General features: G+C 39.8%; 1 long non-coding RNA gene across 1 annotated transcript in view; it reads left to right on the top strand.

Annotated features, from left to right (window-relative positions):
• The window catches only part of LOC114808239, a 43609-nt gene extending 25696 nt beyond the window's left edge, over window positions 1–17913 (top strand). Inside the window, exons 2-3 of the long non-coding RNA XR_003756085.2 lie at window positions 12996–13350; window positions 17850–17913. This is a non-coding gene — a long non-coding RNA (uncharacterized LOC114808239). The remainder of the gene's footprint in view (window positions 1–12995; window positions 13351–17849) is intronic.
• The last annotated feature ends 813 nt before the right edge of the window (window positions 17914–18726 follow it).

Here is an 18726-nt window from a genome sequence, read left to right as displayed (position 1 = left end):
GCTTGATTATAAGCTCCTGGAGGGAAGGCATCCTGCCTATTAATTCTACTGTGCTCTCCCGACTGTTTAATATATTCAGTGTTTTGCACACCAGTGCAATGAATCCATTTTTATCAGTCAATTGTATTTATTGAGCACTATGTGCAAAGCACTGTACTGAGCGCTAGGGAGAGTACAATATAACAAGATAACAGATACATTCCCTGCCCATGAGCTTACAGTTTAGAGGGACTGTATCTTTGCTCTGGAAGGTTGGCTACTGTGAAACATCTATATTATGGCAGGATTTTTCATCACAATCTCATTATTGCAGATTTTTGGAATATTCATTGCCAGAACCCTGATAGCTGACAATGAGGCTGTGAAATCAGGCCACCACTTGGGAAGATAAAAAGCAGATCCCAGCTGTGAAAGCTAATACATTTCACCATTTGAACTCTATATCACTTTACTGCTACTGTCTTGCAGTCCCTGTAGTGAAGAGTAAATCTGTGTGTTGGAGATAGAGATTTACTGCACTGTCTCACACTCACACACACGTATACCTACACAAAAACCCTTACATGTGTTTACATAACCCCTAATGGTGATGTATTCCAGGGCAGCTAAATACCTTGCCAGACCACATAAACTGAGACTTCAGCATCAAGTTGGCTGGTACAGAATGCAGAGTCCAAGAAATTCTTAATCCAGTACAATAGGTGGGATTTTACAACTGCACAATCTTCTGTGGAGCCTCAACTGTGCAGACCTAAGGAGTATCCTTGAGCCATTTTAGGTACTTTCATTAAGAGGAGCTGTTCACCCTGCAAAATGAGGCAAGTTGCTTTTGGGTGCCACAGTGCTAAACCATTTTGAGTGTGTCTCATGTAGGGAGAGAGGCTCTGGTAAACTCACACATCATTTTATTTATAGGGATTAAAGAATCATCACAAGAGTGTTTCACTCTTCTGCCTTCTGTGGTCAAAAGCAATGCCTTCTGAACCATCTAGGGCTCTGTGGAGGACTGTCGACATTGAGAAGCAGTGTGGCCTAGAGATTAGAGCATGGGGCCTGGGAGTCAGAAGGACCTGGGTTCTAATCCCAGCTCTGCCACTTGTTTGCTGTGCGACACTGGGCAAGTTACCTCACTGGGCCTCAGTTCCCTTATCTGTAAAATGGGGATTAAAACTATGAGCCCTATGTGGGACAGACACTGTGTCCCACCCGATTATTTTATACTTACTCCAAAGCTTAGAACAGTGTCTTGCAAATATTAAGCACTTAATAATTATGGTATTGTTAGAAAGAATGCTCTTTAGGGAAATGTGAAGATCAAATCCTAAACGAATGGGATCATCTCTTCCAGACTACCTTCCCTCTCCTCGTTACTTACTTACACACCTCTACTACCCCCGCCCTTGCAAAATTTCATCGAGCAACCTTCCCCTGGGAATAAGAATTGTTCCCCTGGTTGACTAGTTCCTCTAGACTGTAAACTCCTTGTGTGCAGGGATCATTTCTACCAACTCTGCCATATTGTACTCTCCCAAGTGCTTAGTACAGCACACTGCACACAGTAAGCACTCAATAAAGACCATTGATGATGATGGACAGTGTTCAGTAAATACTATTGATTGACTGAAAAGTCTTTGAGATCGTGTTCAGAATCTGAGATATGTGATGACTAAACTTTAGAGGTACATATGTAGGAAGAAATGCAAATAATTATGAATTGCTTTGCAGATACAAAGTAATTTGGAGAACCATCTGGGTGCGGAAAGCTTAGTCAGTCAATCAAATTTATTGAGTGCTTACTGTGTGCAGAGCACTGTATTTAGTGCTTGGACGAGTACAATATAACAATAAACAGACCTTCCCTGCCCACGACAAGCTTACAAGTCTAAGGAAGTCAGGAGTCTGCCATCCTTCAAGAATTTCTTTGAATGGAAGATGGAAGCCCATCTCAGGGGAGAGGGCACACAGACCTATCTCCTGCTTCTCTCTCCAGTGCTCCTCTTAGCTGGAAGGGGAGGAGGGAGCAGGCCTGTGAGAAGTCAGGGAGAGAAGAGGGGAAACAGGTGCAGAGGAAAGTGGTTACAGGGGGAGTCAGCAAAAAGAGGGAAAGTAGGGTTAGGAGAAAGAGATTAGGAAAAGAGTCAGGGGAAAGAATCTTCTAGGGCAGAAGTAACATCAAGGTATGGGTCATTTGGGAGATTCCCATATCGTTATATCATACTCTCCCAAACTCTTAGTACAGTGCTCTGCACAAAGTAAGAGCTCAACAAATATGATTGAGAAGGAAAGGTGAGGATCATTTGAGTTGGGAGAATGAGTGACAGGAGCAGGGAGACCTCTCACGGAGCTGATTGAGGATGTTGATTGATTTTTGAGAATGGAGACAAAATTGCTAACGTTCATCATTCATTGACAGTTAGACTTGAAGTGTTACATTATCTCACTTGTCCCTTTCCCACTTCTTATGAGACTTCTGACATTTCTAGCCTGTTGCCCCAACAGGATATTGTGTGTGTGTGAGTACTTCTCTGCATGTTTGCTCTGTAAGTAGGGATGTGTAAGCTGCAATATTATTAGATGGAAGGTTCAATTAAATTTAATACCTATGATGAATCACTTTTCTGCTTAGATGAAACTTTTATTTGCTTTATGTAGCTCATAGTTTTCTGACCTTTAGCAAAATTTGGTGATCCAAATTAAAATATGAGAGAATCCGCTCTGTTCTAGATGTTCTAAGTTTGAAATGAACAAAATCCTGTAATAGGTGTCAAAAGTTAAAATGAGCTTCCAGAAATGCCTGGTACCTATTAGTTTATATCCCCTAAGAGGAAATGTTAAGTGATTATAAGTAAGCCTACTTGAGTAAGAACTAGTTCCCCAAAATAATGAGCAATAATGAATTTTAATTTCATTTGATATTTTAACATTTATAATTCTTGGTAACATTGTTTTTATGATGTCTTTTGTGCCATTTATTGTACTTTAGACATTGCAGTCAATCTTATTAATATAGGTGTGCTGCCAGTTCTGAATGAATACAATACTTGAAATATGAATAGATGTCATGCATTAATTGCCAACCTGGCCCAAGATCCATAAACCCCACCTAATGTTATATCCGATCACTGCAGAAAATGAAATTCCTGCCCCACCCCTCCCCGAAGAAAATGAAATCTGACTTCTCTGTTCTTTCTGAAAGCAGCAGAGAATTTTGGTGCAGTAGAAAAATTTGCTATATCTAGCTAAACTCTCTGCCTTTCTACCCCTCCCCAATTCTGTGCAGCTTTTGGATGAAGCAGAGAAACCTCCTTAACTAAGGAGACATTTGCTAAAACGCATCTGCTCAAAGCCCAGCTCCTGCTTCAATCTTCACTAAAACCCAGTAGAAATTTACAGTAGCTAATAGTGACATGGGATCATAAATTTTGACCGAGGTTCTTTTATTCCTGTATGTTCTGATGTTCAGAATTAGCAGGAATTTCAAGCAGTGAGTGCCAGAAATCTGAGAGTGCAACAGAGAATCAAACTGTTCAGTCACATCGAGGGGTGTTTACCAATTAATGTAGTTGACTGCTTTTTTCATAAACAGCTCTCCAACATTCAAGCAATGCCCTCCACACCACAGATTCACTAGGCGGGACACTACAGGAGAATGGATGACAACATAATACCCAAGCATCTGCTCAATAGTGAACTGAAAGGGAGGGAAGAATAAACATTTAAAAGACCCAAGTGAAGCGTAGTCTTGAACAACATGATAGAACAGCAGATTGTTTGGAGAAGAATGATAGAAAGAGGGGTCATTCTCCTTGAGTAGAAGCTTTGAAACTATCAGTATACCAAGAGGCAGTGGTGAAAGCAGAGATGGACCCTATAAGGGACACGTATCAGCAAAGCTGTATTTGTAGACAAACCCCCCTCCCTCTCCCCACCCCCACTGCCCAATACAGAAGGAAGTATAAATCAAATATCAGTCTTTTCAACCATGCTCGCGAGCACTGATGAGGTTTTTACTTTCAAGAATGTCTTCTTCACAAACAAGGGATAGTTACATAAGCGTGCACACACCCATACAAAATTACTCACAGACCAGATCGCCACATAATTTCAATCCTGCTTAGAGGCCAAAAAGGATTGGAAAAAATAAGGGATAAAGACTGAAATCAATTAATTCCAAAAGAAGGTCAAAGAAGAGGCACTGGGGAAAGCATCACCAGTGTGAATCAAATATCCCCTGGGTTCATCAGTTCTTTCGTGACTTGACTACCTGAGCGCTGACTTCTCTCCACTCTCTCCTGCCTCTCCATGCCCCACCTTCCCAGTTAAGAGCATTCCTCTCTTTGCTTAAACGCTCACATTTTTAACATTGATCCTAACTGGATCCCAACTGGTGAACCTACTTCAAATCCTCTGGGCAGTCAAGTGAATACACTCAGCTGTGTGTTTTTCTTTCTCAGCCTGTTTCATTATAGACCACGTAACCAGTCAATACAGACTGTAAGCTGCATTATGGGCAGCGAACATGTCTGCTAATTCTGTTGTATTGCACCCTCTCAAGGGTTTAGTACAGTGTTCTGCACATAGCACTCAAATACCATTGGATACAGAGTTGGAGGATAGGGGACAGGTGGCTTGGGGAAAATATCACAGTGTGCTTGATTATGTAGCCTCAGGTAGACACAGGCTAAATTGGACAAAGTTTTCATAATACAGTGCATCTAATCAGTGAGTGTTCATCCTAGTTGAGAAGGTCAGTTGTATTTTGTAATAATGAATAAGACACAATTGTATAGAAGGCATCTAGGTTTATAAATTTGCAGTTCTGACTTAAAACAATTTTAAGCGCATTAAGCACAATTTTTAAAAGTTTAATTTAATCTTCCACACTTTGGATTCATCTAGTATTACAAAAAGGAAGACAGATTTTTATAATACACACATGCAATTTTACATTTCTGTTGTTGACATTATTTCCTATTTAAAAAGCAATGTTTTATACAAATATAATTTGTTTTAGATTAAATGTTAAAGCTGAGGGAGTCCAGGAAAAAAAGATACGTGTTCAGCCTGCTTTTGCGTGGGTAATAGAGGTTGACACAAAGGAGAGCAGGTCAAGGAAAAATGTTTATTCAGGAAAATGTATTTTAAGAACACTGATAATCCATTTTTTGGCTGTTCTGGATTAAAATCATTCCAGATCTGAGGTTTGGGCTGGAACCAAATCAGCTTCAGGCATGAAGTGAACATTCCTGGCACTATCTCTCTTTCACCTTTAGCAACTAGACCAATCTGCTGCCTAGAAGAATGCCAGCGTTTGGCTATTTTTCCATCATCCACTAATAGAAATAAAACATTCCATACTATCAAAGTAGCATTTGGTGTTTCATAAATGATAGTGTGAAGACAGTGTTAATTAAGACTTCTTAAAATAACCTACTTTTAACTCTTGATACTGATTATGGAAAGCCACTGCAAAATCCTCAGATAATCAAAACACTAGCCCTTTGTTTAAGGCTTCAATACCAAACCCTTTACAAAAAAAAGGGCTAAGAAGTGGAAAAATAGCTAGTTTAAATTCCTCTTGTCTTCACTTCCTTGAACTTTTTTTCTGATGGAAAGGCTATTGAGCAGTGAAGTGGCCAAAGATGAGTGGTATCAGTCGATCGTATTTATTGACCACTTACTGTGTGCAAACCACTGTACTATGCACTTGGGAGAGTACAATATAACAGACACATTCCCTGCCTACAATGACTTACAGTCTAGAGCATGCAGATAGAGATATGAGAGGGGAGGATAATCATACCAATGCAATCAACAACTGGATGTACCTGATTTTTCTTCATCAGTGCACAATGGATTGGTTCAGTAGCATTATCAACAGCATTTATGGAGTCTTCACTGTGAGCAGAGCACTATACTAGGCAACAAGGCACTTGGGAAATATATAACTAAAGTGAAAGACACAGTCTCTGCCCTCAAAGAGCTTATGATTTAATGCAGGCGGGAAGACGGCATGCACTGCAAAATGAACACCAGATACAAGAAATGCAAGTGTAGGTGCATAGAAACAAATGAAAAAAAACAAACTAAGCAATTAAATGACCAAAAATAATGATCCCTGCCTTTGAGGACTTAAACTGATGGAGAAAGAGTAGGCAGTATATATTGGCAGAATATGGCAAATGATGGCTTATGAAATAGCACTCCTTATGAGAGTTATTAGCTCTTCACACAATAATTTATGAGCATGAAAGGATCTCTGGAGTAAATTTGGTAATTTTCCTTGCATGTTATAAATTCTGTCAATTTTGCTTTTCAATCATCTCACATCGTAAATGGAAATTTGCTGCCACCATATTGGTTTGATATATAGGTTTGGATCCATTTACACCTAGTTAAATTACATAGTATTTGGGGATTTTTTTGTAATAAAAATAATTGTGGCATTTGTTACGCACTGACTATGTACCAAGTACTGTACTAAGTGCTGGGGTAGATACAAGATAATCAGGTTGGGCATAGTAGCTGTCCTGTAAGAGGTTCACTGTTTAAGAAAGAGGGACTAGGAATATTTTTTTTCCTCCATTTTACAGATGAGGTAACTTAACTTCTCTGTGTTTCAGTGACTTGCCCAAGACCACACAGCAAGCAAGTGGCTGAGTCGGGATTAGATCCCAAGTCTTTTGACTTCTAGACCCGTGGTCTTTTTGTTTAGGCCATGCTGCTTCTTTCTAATAATTATCTTGAATGATAAACACTAGAAGATTGTTTCAGTTGTATTTAATGAGTGCTTACTGTGTGCAGACCACTATACTAAGCGCTTGGGCAGGTACAATACAACAATAAACAGATACATTCCCACCCCACAGTGAATTTACAGTCTAAAGTTGGGGAGACAGACATTAATATAAATAAATCACAGATATGTACATAAGTGCTCTAGGGCTGGGGGAGTGGGTATGAACAAAGGGAGCAAGTCAGGGTGACAGAAGGGAGTGGGAGAAGAGGAAAAGGGGCTTAGTCAGGGAAGGCCTCTTGGAGGAGATATGTCTTCAATAAGGCTTTGAAGGCAGGGAAAGTAATTGTCAAATTTGAGGAGGGAGGGCGTTCCAGGCCAGAGGCAGGATGTGGGCCAGGGGTTGGCAGTGAGATAGATGAGATCAAGGCACAGTGAGAAGGTTAGCATTAGAGGACCAAAGAGTATAAGTTGGGTTGTAGTAGGAGAGTAGGGAGGTGAGGTAGGAGGGGGGAACATGCACAACTGAGTGTTCATTTCTTCCCTCAGGTTTTTTTTTTCACCTTACTTTTTTTTTCTGATGTGTGAGTGCTTGTTCTGTACATTGACATGCTAGTGTGCGACCAATTTGGTGATCATGTATACAGATTTATGTGCTTTATAATTTCTAGCACACAAATGATATATGGGATAATTTAAATTATGATAATTATGGTGCTTAAAAACTAAATTTATGTCCCAATCCAAATTCTCTACATTTCACAATGAATGATTAAAATTAGTGAGGGAGACATCATATGACAGATAAGGTTTGGTCCAGCCACAAAGGCTTCATCATCATCATCAGTGGTGTTTATTGAGCACTTGTGTGCAAAGACTGAGAACCTGTGAGAAGTAAATTGATAATAATGCTATTGGATGATAATCCATGCAGCAGAACTTGCACTTACTTGTACTAAAATACATTAAAATGTACCAACAGATACTGACAAATTATATTCTTAAACAGCAATCATTTTGAATCTATCCATCACAACAAATTGACTTGAATTTTGTGACGATACCATGCTCAAAATATCCAATTACATTTCTTCAATTAACTTTTAGTAGCTGATGTTTACAAGTAAGTCACTCAAATTAGGTGAAGGTTAAATCTTCATTGAGTAATCAAAGGTACTTAAGTGGTAAAATATACAGCTGGAGCTCCTTGTATTAATAGGTTTTCACATTGATCATCACTGCCCCAGGCTAATACCGACCACATCCTGGTAGTGCTAACAGTACATTTCCCCTGCCTGACACCAAATTTTATACTGCATATTTCATTATTAGACACATGTTCCCTTATCAATTATTTTTATAACTACCCATTTTAAGTGACAAAGTAATCTCTTACCATATGGCTTGGCTCTCATATATTTTGGGGGAAAAAGTAGTCTCTAGTTTAAATAGAAATAGGACTGTGTCTTCATAAGACATGCATATCAAGTTCATTGTTATACATTTGACAGAAGATATTTATTCCATTCCATATTGTTTCTCTGACCTGCCTCCAAACACGGGAAAAACCAAACTCTCAGTATAGTGCATGCATTTGTCTTATGGGCTCTCCTCAGTTTGGGATAAGGTTTTTAGCAATAAACGCCTTAATAGAAGTCAAGATGGGAAGCCTGTTAATTCATATCCAGGAATGTAAAAATCAGAGTCTTTCCTAGTTGGGAAAGGGAATAGGAAGGAGCTTGGAGTCACAGATGGAACAGAACAGATAGAGCCAAGAGCATAGTTGGGCCTAAAGTACAGTACTTCTTCTGTAGAGGGTCCAAATTTCACTTCCTGTTTTTCATTTTTTCTCAGGCAAAAAATACTGACCCATTCACTGGCACCAAACTCCTTTTTAGACTTTCTTAGGACCCTAAATTTTAAGCTTTAGATGCTGGAAAGAATACCAGATTTAACACAGAGTTTGAATGTGGGAAAGATTCTAGAAAACCTGGGACAAAACTCCTAAGTACCCTTCCTCTTTTCCAAAAGTATTTTTAGGTACCTATTGGGTCATGGGAATGGACTAGGCTCTGTTATTAAACAGATAGTCCCCACCCTAAAGAATGTGGCAAAAATGAATCAGCCAGGCAGGTAAAATAGTAATAATAATGTTGGTATTTGTTAAGCGCTTACTATGTGCAGAGCACTGTTCTAAGCGCTGGGGTAGACACAGGGGAATCAGGTCGTCCCACATGGGGCTCACAGTCTTAATCCCCATTTTACAGATGAGGTAACTGAGACACAGAGAAGTTAAGTGACTTGCCCACAGTCACATAGTTGAGAAGTGGCAGAGCTGGGATTCGAACTCATGACCTCTGACTCCAAAGCCCGTGCTCTTTCCACTGAGCCACGCTGCTTCTCCATAAAAGAACAGAGGCAGGTGAAAAAACAGTGAACAGACACTCTACTATTTCCCATATCTATAATTTATTTTAATGTCTATCTCCCCCTATAGACTAAGCTCCCTGTGGTCAGGGACTGTGTCTACCAACTCTATTGTATTGTAGTTTTCCATGCACTTAGTACAGTGCTCTGCACACAGTAAGTGCTCAATAAATACCATTGATCGATATTATATGTGGACCATTTAAAAGGGAAGCATGGCTTGATAAGAGAAAAATGGGAGGGTAAGGTATATTTGTTTGATCAACAGACAAATTCAGAACCATTTCTGAAGGCAGAATAGAGACCTGTGCATTGGTGTCCCTTAACCCAATTTTAAGGGAAAATTCACATAAAAATATTTTCTCTATAGATTAGGATTTTATGTTCTAACTTTAAATTTATAAGTAAATTATAATTTACTTGGAGAAAAAAATTTGAAACTCGTTCACAAGTTCAATCTTTGTCTATCAGCCCTGCCACGTCCCTACCCCCACCATAAATATAAGAATTCTATTTTCCAAACCACATCATTATCAGTTGGAAGGTGAAAGCCAGAAAAGTCAGTTTTTTGTCTACCAAGGTCAGTCTCACATAACATGTTTTGAGCTTCAACACTATTATTTGACACTTGCCTTTGAGGCTGACAAAATCAATGTATTCTGAGTTTTATCCAGATGTTTGAAAAGTTGTCATGATTATTATTCAAAATAAATTGAAATGCTACTTGAGGGTTGTTGCAAACATCTGAGAGCCTAACCATTTGCCAAGACTGGAAGCATTCACTCTTCCAAATATGAGATAAAGATCCAGTCAGTCTTTTAATAAAGATTTCTTGTTTTTAATCACACAAGAAACCTCAAAAAATTTACATGCTGGTTCATTTGTTCAAAATGTTCTTCTAATACTGATATTAAAGAATCTACAAGCTGATGAAAAAATGTTGAATTTGAATTTGGTTTTCAAGTTTATTGAAACAGTTTCATCTTCATCTTTGAAGCTGAACTGGTACTTGTAACGAATGCATATGACTTAATTAAACTCTGCCCCTTTAGCTAAGTTTGGGAACATGTAATTTTAGAGAAAAATCTGTGCATACAATATTTATTCAATCTACTTCAGCAGTAGTAAAATTAAGGAGACTTGATAATTGCAAGTTGGATTTTAGTATCTCAATCAAAAGATGCTATACTTCACATGCAGATAACCTCACACCCATGGTGGGGGAAGGGGGTGGGGGAGACGGGGTGAGAGAGAACGAAAGGACTGCCTTTCATTTTTTAATATAACACTATTGATGGTGTACACTTATCTATGTGTGCTAAAACTACCAATGTGTGACAGTTATGAGTGTTGCATTATTTGCACAAAGAGCTTCCCCATTCAAGCTCTCCTGATGTTTATAAGCCTGCCTCATATTTACTGAGCATCTATATGCAACTAAGCAACTAAGATCTAGGGAGAGTACAAAAAAAAAATTCAGGCTTCTTACCTTCAAGGAACTTACAGTCTAATGCCTTTACATTACAAGACATTATATTACATTACAAGACATTACAATCTACTGTCTCCCCCTTCTAGACTGTGTTCCCGTTGTTGGGTAGGGATTGTCTCTATCTGTTGCCGAATTGTGCTTTCCAAGCGCTTAGTACAGTGCTCTGCACACAGTAAGTGCTCAATAAATAGGATTGAATGAATGAATGAATGAATGAATAATGCAGGAGAGACAGGCAATCAATCAGTTGAGCATTTACTCCTTGCAAAGCATGGTACTAAGCACTTTGAAGGATGAAAAAGAAATAGTAGACATGATCCCTGCCTTCAAAGAGCTTACAGTCTTACAAATAATGGGAGCAGGAGGAATAACAACTTGTACAATTGCTGAAAGCAGGAAAATGGGAGTTAGAAAGATGAATGAATAAGTGTAACACAATTTTATATATTAGAAGGATGCATATACATCGGAAGCAGCATGGCCTAATGTACAGAGCTCGGGACAAGGAGGCAGAAGAAACTGGGTTCTGATCCCAGCTCCACCAATTGTCTGCTGTGTGATCTTGGGCAAGTCACAACTTCTTGGTGCCTCATTACCTCATCTGTAAAATGGGGATTGAGATTGTGAGCCCCATGTGGGACATGGACTGTGTTCAACCTGATTAGCTTGTACCTACCCTAGTACTTAGTACAGTGCCTGGAACCTAGTAAGTGCTTAATAAATACTATAAAAAGTATAGTCAGTCAGTCAATCGTATTTATTGAGTGCTTACTGTGTGCAGAGGACTGTACTAAGCTCTTGAGAGCATACAATACAACAAACAGACATTCCCTGCCCACAACAAGCTTACAGTCTAGAGAGGGAGACAGACATTAAGGACAAGGATAGGAACAATGGTTTCCTTTTATCTATTAAAAATACATTTTCAAAACTTGCATAAATCTGATGGCAGTGTGGTCTGTGAGAAGCAGCTTGGTCCAGTGGAAAGAGCACAGGTCTGGGAGTCAGAGGACCTGTGTTCAAATCTCAGCTCCACCACGTGCCTGCTTTGTGACCTTCAGCAAATCACTTCAGTTCTCTGTGCCTCAGTTTCCTCAGCTGTAAATGGAGATACAATACCTGTTCTCTCTCCTTCTTAGATTGTGATCCCTGAGTGGCCCCTGATTAACCTATATCTACCCCACTGCTTAGAATAGAGCTTGACACATAGTAAGTGCTTAACAAATGCCATTATTATTACTTTACCAAATTAATTCCCAGCCTCCCAAATCATATAAAAACATTTTCAGCTCTAGCGCTTATATATTTACTGATCCATGTGAATCTTGTCTATGTGCTTTTTAAATTGTATATTCAATTATTTATTTTGATTACCCTCTTTGTAAATACTTTCATGTCTGTCTCTTCCATTAGATTGTAAGCTCCTTGTTAGGGAAAGGGTCATTTGCTTTTTTTGTACTTCCTAAGAATTAGTACAGTGCATTGCAAAGCCAGTAAAGGCTCATTAAATTCTATTACTGTTATCACTACTGTTACTCCTGCTGCTGCTGCTGCTACTAAGTTCACTGAAGATACAGTCCACCCTGGTGTCACTTATATTTCTAAACAGTGGAATCCAATGTCATCAAATACCACATAATTTATAGGAAGTTATTCTTAAATGAACAGAAATGAGTACTGATATATTAGTGGATCCCCATTATCCATTAGTTGGATAATATCTTTTTGCCTCCCTCTATCCATCCTGGATGCCTGTTTTCTTCCCCATCTCCTTTGCTCTTCCTGCCTTATCTTCTTCCATTTTCTCTCTTGAGAGATGTGTCTTAGAAAAACTATCATCACTCTGTCGCAATGAATCACATACAAACTCCCTGATAAATTGTTGTCCCTTTTTCCTTCCAAACCACAGACTACACATCAATACCCTCTCCCCATAGCATCCTTGATTTCACTGTCCTCTTGTCTATTTAACCCATTTTCCAGAGACAGAACTAATTTGAGCAGAAAGCAAGCTGCCTCCTTCCAACTATATCTGCAGATACATAGGTATTGGTTCCAGAAAGCAGTTGCGATAGTTCAACGAACCGTATGCTCACTTGGGAATTTGATGGCATACAGTATTTCCAATCCACTAGCTATGCTCCCAGTTAAAGAACAGCAGCAACCCTTCTTAATATCAACAATATGAGTTAATTATCACCCAAATCCAGAAGGAGTCAGAGAAAGGTTAGTTGTTTATTCTGTAATGAACTATGAAATTAATCTCCTTCCCTAAGCCACTGGGTAAGGGATCAAGTGATAAATCCAAATTTTCACTGATGTTCTTTATTTTATTCACAGGTTATAGGTGGAACTCAGGGGAGCACAAAGAATGCATTTCTCATAGAAGCTGAAATGCAATGGACAATATTGTGCAAAAGCCCTAAGGCTGTTAAAGTTAATACGAAATCATGCTGCACCTGGAGGATAGAAAAGTGCTCTGAGGGACTACTCTCAAAATCCCCTGAAGCAGATTAGGAATACCTGCAGCGGTACCCTGGCTACTTTTTCTCCATCCTCTCTGAACTCCGTGGGGTTAGGATTCAGTGTGCCTCAGTACAGGTCAAAAGGTTAACCCATTGGAGCAGAATGAAAGTTTAAACTCAGCAAAAAAACCCCAAAAACCCACCTGAATATTTGGCTTGGAGAACACACGGTAAGTCTAAAGATGATTTTAGCACTTATGTTTCCTGAAGCAATGATCAAAAGTAGACATTTGTGAGAAATTCAAAAGAGATTATCTATTGTCTGGTGTTTACTTTTATAACTGTCAAGGTTGGCATCCGCTTATGAACATGTAATTGAAATTCTTATACCCTCAATTCCCAAAGAGTGAACATGAGACTATGAATTTTGGGGACATCTGTTTAGGAAATCTGAGTCTACTGCACAAACACAATCTCTCTTACCTTCCTACCCTGTTAAATCAGGGACCCTCAGGGAACATAGTGCTTGGGCTAATCACAATTTTTCAACTGACCACTGAGAACTTGAATTAGCTGTTTGGCAAACTCTTCTGTTATCCCCCAACGAAGTTTGTTTTGTGTTTTTTTGCTTTTTGCTTTTTGTTTTAACATGGTTAAGCAAAGAACCAGGAAAGATGCACCCTAAGTCCCCAGCAGCCAAATGTCTTTAAAAAGCATTTTAATGTCTGGTATTCATTGGCTCCCTCCTCCTTAGGCTCCCCTCCAGGGCAGTTTGCAACTGGGCAATGAGAGGAATCAATTAGTGGTATTTATCAGGCACTTACTGAGTAGCTCTTACAATACATCAGAGTTGGTAGGCATGTTCCCTGCCCACAAGGTGTCCCCTGCCCACCCCCATAACTCCCTGCTCCTCTAGGGATTTAGGGCCCAATTATTTTCCTCCATCTTCAGCACCCCACAACCCCATTTCTTTCTCCTTCAGGGGCTGTAGTAACTTAAGTGAGGCAGGGCTGAGGTGGTACTTGGGATAGTCAATCTGGGCAGATGAAAGATTACTTAGAGAAGGCCTCCTGGAGAAGATGTAATATGAGAAGGGTTTTGAAGTTTTTCTCTTTTTTTAATAGTATTTATTAAGCACTTACTGTATGCCAGGCATAATCAAAATATTATAATAATATAATAAAAAAGAATAATTATGGTATTTATTAAGCACTTACTATGTGCCAGTCACTGTACTAAGCTCTGGGTTGGATACAAGCAATTCAGGTTGGACACAGTCCCTGTCCCATGTGGGGCTCACAGTCTTAATCCTCATTTTACAGGTGAAATAACAGAGGCACAGAGAGGTGAAATGATTTGCCCAAGGTCACACAACAGACACTTTACTAGCAATCTCTGAAGCTGTTGTCTTGGTGATCCCTGGAATCCAGAACAGTGATGGGTTGTTCCCCAGTCACTTTCCCCCAGTTCTTTCCCACTGATGTTCTCTACCTTTTTGTCACTTGGACCTTCCTGATTTCCTGACATTTTGGGTACTGAAAAGCAAGTGAGAGTTTGCTTTTAAAATATAACTCCTGTCAGTTTTTGAAAGCCCTCAATGAGGCTTAGGATCCACCTGCTAGAGAGTGAGGGCCATGGGATGGGATGGGGAGACAGAGAACTTTTTCCTGTTCCTCCAGATACCTCTTTCCTCTCTGCTCCACCAGTCCCTAGGCCTGGGTTTTAATACTGGCTTCATCACTTATCAGCTGTGTGACTTTGGGCAAGTCACTTAACTTCTCTGTGCCTCAGTCACCTTATCTGTAAAATGGGGATTAAGACTGTGAGCCCCACATGGGACAATCTGATTACCTTGTAACAACCCCAGCGCCTAGAACATTGCTTGGCACATAGTAAGTGCTTAACAAATACGATTATTATTATTATGTTTAATGATCTTGCATGAAAAGAACAGCAGAGGAAGTGAAATGTAATCCTCCCAACATGTAGGACTTGTAACAATGCCATAGCAAAGGTGGAAATTGCTTTAACAATCGTTTCTTTTATGTAGAGCCAACCAATAATGGTTTTGCAACAGAGTACTACAAAAGCAATCTGATATTATGGACAGAGATCCTCCTGTTTGGCGAATTCCCAAAAGAATGATCACTTTTGAGGCAGCTTATCAAAGTGACCATTCCCTTTCTCAAGTGCACTAAGGCTTGGTTTCAGCATTGCTAGCAAAGAGGAGGTGGGACAAGGGGAGGAGACAGGGCAGGACTCCCTCCACAGCCAGGTCAGAGGCAAGTAACCATGGGTTCAGGCCAGCAACCCCCCGAGTTTACTGGGAGATTGACTTCTCCTCTCTAGAGGAACCTCCATTTCCCCCACCCCGAGGTTCCCAAAACTGCAGTCTCCCCAACCCTACCCCTGTGGGGCCAAGGACAGAACCCAGGCTCTGGTCTGGGACAAGCAGTGGCAAACCTGACTCAGCTCAGATGTCTCTGGGTCCTGCCAACATTATACCCTGAGTCCTGACTAAGCTACACCCTTCCCCTTCTCCCCTCCCACAGTCTGCTTTGGCTAAGGAGGCTATAGTGCGTGCTGAGTGCCCAATCTACTCACCCTTCCAGATTCAGACAGGTCCTGAAAGAGCGTGCCTCAGCTCAGACATCAATGATTACATTTAATATACTTCACACAGCTTCTGCTTCTTGCTATGGAAAGAGCACCAGACTGGTAGTCAGGAAGCTTGCAAAACAGAATGCCTTCTACCTCAAGAAGCAACGTACAGTACCATGATCTCCATTACACTCCTGACAAAGTTAAAACCCGGGGACAATTGCATCGCTAGTTTGGGGAGATGCAACTGGCAGGGTTGCCCACCAATCAGTTCACAGTGAAGACATTACAGGCAGATCTACCAACTGATCAGGTCCTGCCTTCGGGAGCAATAAAAGCTTCCTGGAGGCTTTTAATTTATCACAGGATTCAAAGATTGCCATGCCACAGACCTATCATGTACCCCTCAGCTAAAATATATTACAATTCTATCTTCCTAGTGATGCTGGGGGAAGAAAGACTCTTTGATGCTCAGATAATTAATCTATATGTGCCCCTCATTTATTCAATTTGAACCTCAGATTCTTCAATTGGAATATAAGGTCAATCTTAAATAGTAGACAATCAAATGGTACTTGTGTAAGGGTGTAATTTTAATGAATCTTCTAAATACACTTTTGGTGGAGAAGGCATCTATTCTACATTATGATTGGAGAATGAACAAAGTCCTAATGATAATAATTATGGTACTCGTTAAGTGTTTACTATGTGCCAAACACTGCACTAATGCTGGTGGAGATACAAGATAATCAGGTTGGGTACAGTACCTGTCCCACATGGGGCTCAAAGTCCAAGTAGGAGTGAGTAGGATTTAATCCCCATTTTACAGATGAGGAAACTGTGTCACAGAGAAGTTAAATGACTTGCCTAAGGTCAGATAGTAGACAGGTGGCAGAGCTGGGATTAAACCTCAGGTCCTCTGACTCCCAGATCCATGCTCTTTCCACTAGGCCACACTGCTCCTAAATAAAAATTCATCAACAATTTAAAATTCCCTTAATATTGTAGAGCAACAAGTCACATCTGAGATAAAATGAATTTCTGTAGGTGGTAGGTTTTCTCCAAAAAAAAAGAGTAATATCCCAGCATGTTTATGAAATCAGGAAAAATAGGATTTTGTTGCAAAGATTTTAACTGAACAATCTCCTAGGGGAAAATAGACAGTAATTGGGAGAGAATTGTGTAAGGTCTGCAGCAGTAATGCATTATGGTAATTAGATTTTGTTCAAGTATTTTTCAACTGTGGGAACTGTCATTGCATGTCAGGCATATTGCAGCTAGTTAATTTGAAATACATAATTTATAGAAATCAGTCCATTGTTAACTAGGGAGTTTGCCTCTACTTCTATTCCTGGCACTAGTTCCTTTATTGTTTGAAAAATAATGAAATCAGACAATATAGAATTATAACAGTGAATGAGCAGGCATATCACATGAAGTATTTTGGCTTTACTCATAGTTAAGTCAAAATTAGATCTTTGACTCTCCCTGTTTTCAGCTGCTTATTGACCTTACCAAAGAGAATGCATTTATTTGGATGAAACTTCTCAAATCCCAGATATCACCTCAGCACTTCTGCACCAACTATGCATTTGTGTACTCACAATCAGCCATTTCACTTATGTCTATATTTTACATTTGCCATTACTTAAGCACTAATTCATATGCATATCCACTTTTCCATCTTCCTTTTATCTGTTCATTATTTTAATGTCTATCTGCCTCCCCTACTGGATTGTTCAGGTGAGGAATGATGTCTGCAAACTCTTGTGTATGCCACCAAATATTCAATACAGCGCTCTGAACACAAAAAAGTGCTCAATAAATACCATTGCTTGATTAATACCCAGAAGCAGGGGATTTAGGGAGACTTCTTTCATTTCATTTTTTGTAGTTAAGATAGTTCAATCTATACACACCCACATTAAATGGCATGTAGAAAAAAGACTGTCATTAAAACTGAATTTAAGGAAGGGAGGGTAGAACATGAGGTGGTGATTCAGAAGTGCTAAGCTATCTTTGTTCCAGTTGGGTGTCTGTCCAGTTTTGTCCTGGACAATTTTCAGCTGATCTGTTTCATCAGTTTATTTTCCTCTCTTCCTCCCCTCCCCCTGCCCTACTGATTTAGACATTTCTGGAAACAGCAGCATGGCCACTTGCTCACCTGCTTCTCTTGGAACTCATTTTCCAGCTTTTTAAGAGGTAAGTTACTTTGTTCAGGACCCTACAGTTTTTAAACAATCTCCCTGCTGTGCTGGTAATACCTTCTATCCTGTCTTACAGCAGTCATATGTTAACCCAGCTGTTAACCAAGCCACAGGTGGCCATCAGATTGGTACAATCCTTTCTAGCTCCCACCTCCCACCTTCCAGGGTCTGTGGCTTGATCTAGGTAGGAAGTGGCTTTTGGACCAGAGGAATGAAATCTCCCCTTCCCTGAAATTGGAACTTAGCTCTGGTGGGGTTGAGGGAAGAAGAGTAGGTCTCTTTCAGTGGGAGCTGGGCAGGTGATAAGAAGACTGTGTTCTGTCCTGAAAAGACCTAAGACCTGATTCACTGCATGTGATAAGTTATTTTTCTCTTTCTAAGCTATGTCTGCTATAAAAAGAGAGGTTAATGTGAGTTAACTTGGTTATAGGTAATATTTGTGAATAATTTCATTTTAAACTCAGGTTTTTTAGGCCTTAGTCCATATGGCCAGCTGTTCAGGGCTGATTTCCAGGTGGGTGGTCTGTTTATCAGCCTTGAAAGCCTTCAGAATCTGTAGATAGTTACCTTATGAATCTGTCCCTCAATATTCTGTGTTGGTTTGCTCTATGTTCCAAATTAAATCCCCTTTGGTTATCCTGCTGGTTTGTAAGTTCAACTCAGTCATGCCCACTGAAGCATATACAGTTTATCAGCGGAATTCTGGGTGGAATGAATAGGTCCATATCTTCCTTCAATCCTTATAGGATGGCAGGAATTGACCCCACATTCTTCTGATTCTAATACCTGTCATACTCT

This window comes from Ornithorhynchus anatinus, chromosome X5, assembly GCF_004115215.2.
Source record: "Ornithorhynchus anatinus isolate Pmale09 chromosome X5, mOrnAna1.pri.v4, whole genome shotgun sequence".
NCBI classification, from domain to species: domain Eukaryota; kingdom Metazoa; phylum Chordata; class Mammalia; order Monotremata; family Ornithorhynchidae; genus Ornithorhynchus; species Ornithorhynchus anatinus.
Note: the sequence above shows the minus strand (reverse complement) of the source record. Positions and strands in the feature narration are given on the sequence as shown.